Here is a 3,769-nt window from a genome sequence, read left to right as displayed (position 1 = left end):
AAAATTGGACATTTGAACCGTTTTAAGTGTGCAGTTCAGGCACATTAAGTGCATTCATTCACATAGCTGTGCCATCACCACCGTCACCCCAAACTAATTCTGCCCCACTGACATGGCACCACCCTAGCCCCAGCCCCAGCCCCTGGCAAGCTCCGTTCTACCTTTTGCTTTTGGAAGTTGCCTCTTCTGGGGACCTCATGTAAGTGGAGCCATGCCACATCTGTCCTTTGGTGACTGGCTGCTGTCCCTGAGCATGGTGTCTCCCAGCTTCATCCATGTGGCAGCGTGTGGCAGGATCTCCTTCCGTTGGGGGGCTGCCTAATCCCCCACCGTATGTGGAGAACACTGTGTCCACCCTCCGTCCCTCTGCCAACGGGCACTGGGCTGCCCCCACCTCTGGGCTGTTGTGAACAATGCTGCCGTGGACCTGGGTGCAGATGTCGGGTCCTCGCTTCCTCGCTCACACTTCCGGGCCTCCACTCGGAAGTTGAGGTGTTGGTCGTGTATCTGCAGTGTTACCACGTGTTCCTGAGCCTGGCTTCACTGCAGTCCTGCCTCTCGTGGCTGCTGCACCCGCCCCTGGGAGCCCCTTGAGGCATCACTGGCACTTGACTCCTTGGGTCAGGGCTGCTCCAGGGGGCACCAGACCCCCACACCCCAGGTGTGGTGCGCCTTCCCCAAGGACACAAATGGGAGCTGCTCCTAGCAGGACACTCACTTACCTTCTCCTATTTCCTAGTCTTAATAAGTTTTGTACTCTGAAGAAAAACAACAATGCTGGTACTTGGCAGAGTGCAAGAGTCATAGCTGGGGACCTTGGAAAGGAGGCGACCAGGAGTAAACTCCCACTGGTTCTGAATTCTAATGGCTCTTTTTCATGAGGAGTCTCCCCCACATGGTCCTGTGCTCTGTGGCACCTCCCCCTTTCTCTTGGTGCTCACCTCTTACAAGGGACTAACAGCCCTGTTTTTAAAATGTCTCCAAGGACAGCCGGTGCTTTTAAAACTCACCAGGCCTGCTAGAATCCCTGCCCCACCCCCATTGGGGGTGCCAGCACTTCTCTGCTTCTTGGGCAATTTCCTGCCTGTGGGGGTGGGGTTGAGCCAGAGTCATGGCTACACCTGCTTCTCCGGTGGTTCAGGGCAGACTCTGGGAGGCCGAGGTACAAGGTGGGAAGTTACCTTTCTGAACACCTGCGGTTGGTGACAGCTGTGCCAAGTGTGGGTGGGGGCAGGTGTAGCTCCAGTCTACAGATAAGGGAACAGCTCAGAGTCACCAGTTACTGGGCACCAAAGCCAACTGGCACTTGAATCCTTGTGTCAGGGCCGCTCCAGGGGGCCGCGGCCTTCCCCGAGCACCCCGTCAGCTCCAAAGTGGTCTCTGTTCTGTGGTGCTCTAAGCCACCTCCTTGAGAGGGAAGGAAAAAGGCCGAGTCCTCCAATTCCTTGCAGTCTATTTTTAGTCCCTATAAGCAAAATCACACTTTTAGGTAGATTTTGATGACTGGAACTGATGTCTCACTCTGGAACTTTCTAGATGGGTGTATTTTATTGGACCCCTGGGGCCTCAGAGCTCTGAAGAGATGAGACAGCTGGTGTGTGCTCTTACTGGACTAGGGATATCAGACATGGTCTCAGGTCCCCATAGACACCCAGGAAAACTTAAAATTTGTTTTTCCTTTTAGTGGTGATCAAAAAATTACGTACAAATGTATTTTGGAACAGCGCTTCTTAACCAAATAGTGTCTGACACGTGTGTTCACAGCCAAGGTCAGGGACTTCATGGGCATCACGGGCTTTGCCACGGTTCGGTGACACAGGGTGGAAATACAGAGTCACCTCCTGGTGGGGGCGTGCAGAGCTCTGGGCCAGTCTGGCTTCAGGTCCAGGGCTTGCAGCAGAGAATGAGCACGAGAGCGTACCGCAGACATGAAAGGAAGCTCCTGTATAAAAGGGATGTTTACGAATTGTGTTTTGGGGCATGCTATTACATTACTTGGCACATCACAGTAATGGGCTGATGATTAGAGACACAATTATAGCTAAAGGAAAATCATGACAAGAGTGGAGATTTAATTGACGCTCAAATTCCTTTTAAAAAAGTTTATGAGTTGAGGAGGAAACACATCCAAACTAAACCAACATTGGTGATTTGTGTCCCTTTAGTGATAATTATTTTCTGAAAGTCTACACCACCTTTCCCTTTGTTCATATTTACATGGTATGTCTTCCCATTCTTTCACTTTCAACGTTTCCTTATATTAAAGTGTTTCATTTGGAAACAAACTCTAGTTGCTTTGTTTTCTAAATCCAGTCAGTCTTTGTCTTTTCATTGAAGTTTTGTGCATTTACACTTAATGTAATATAAAATGTAGTTGGATTTAAGCCTACCATCTTGCTATTTGTTTTCCATTTGTCCTGTTGGTTCTTTGTTCCTTTATCCCTTCTCTTTTGCCTTTTCCCATTTTTTTCTCTGTAGCATATTATACATTCTGGGACTGTAGACCACATTCTCCTTTAAAGAAAAGTTAAAACTTGTGACCTGACATGTTTCCATATTTTCCCGGTAGTTGTAGTAGACTTTGGAAGTTGCTCCGACCCTAAGGAATGGTATGGGGGTGAGGGCTGTGGACACCGCAGAGTGGGGACATCAGGGATGGAAGCTTGAGAAGGCAGGGATGAGGGGTAGTTGGGGAAGGGAAGGGCCCCAGACAGGGAAGGGAAGGGCTGCAGTGTCCATGGGGGTGAGGACTGAACGGCTCCTCACAGAGGGGGTGGGGGGCTGCCCAGACTCAGACCCACCCTGCACGCCTCTGTGGGTCACCGGGTGGCCACACTAGCCTCCTGCCTCAGACCCTGCAGGGGGTCATTCTCCAGGAGTCTCTCCAACGGGCCACAGGCAGCAGGCAGGGTGCTCGTGTCCCTTTCTCCTCCTGTAGCCCGTCAAGTGCAGGATGAAAAAGCTGTAGGTTACTAGGACATTGGCCACGTGCCACAGAACTGGTCACCCAGGACTCGGAGCGTCCGTGGGATGAGGGCGTTAGGGTCCGGCGACACAAGCAAACACCTAGAGTATGTTCTGTTTGTCTGGCTGGGTCCTAGGAGCTTGACAAATATGAACTCAGTTGTCATCACAACCAAAAGAAATAGGTGTCACTATTATTTTCATCCTGCTTTACAAACAATGCAGAGAGGTTCAGGCGCTTGCCCAAGGGCACAGAGTTATTAGGTGGCAGAGCTGGGACCTGGATGTGGGCCATCTGTTCACATGCCACAGTCCCAAACAAAGCTTCTTTCCACAGCGACCACGACAGAAGTGAGGGCTCTGACGCCAGCCAGCTTTGCTCTGTGTGTCTCCGCCATCCTACGCATCCCAAAGCCCCTCATGCTGCGCTCCCTCTCTTTGCCTCCACGCTGGCTGCATGGTTTGACTTTCTGCAGGATGGGCATTAGTCTTTGCGACAGAACCCTCCAACGTGACAGCCAAGATCAACAGAGGAGACTCAACACGATACAACGGGAACTTGGACTGGACGTAGGAATACATGCTCGGCACTGATAAAGAGAACCCTCGATTTACATCCTGCTCCTCTCTTTTCTTTTTTGCATTAGAAGCAGGGAAGTTCATGTGGGCTCTGACTTGACTGTTGAACATCACACTGGGTTTTTTATCCAGTCCTGAGACCCTGGCGCTTGCTTCTTCCTCTGCTGGCCAGGGAAGCTCCCAGTGGGGCGAACGTGGTAGCAGAATCCCCGCGATGGCAGGTTCC

This window comes from Rhinolophus ferrumequinum, chromosome 5, assembly GCF_004115265.2.
Source record: "Rhinolophus ferrumequinum isolate MPI-CBG mRhiFer1 chromosome 5, mRhiFer1_v1.p, whole genome shotgun sequence".
Taxonomy (NCBI): Eukaryota; Metazoa; Chordata; class Mammalia; order Chiroptera; family Rhinolophidae; genus Rhinolophus; species Rhinolophus ferrumequinum.
This window is presented reverse-complemented; position numbering follows the sequence as displayed.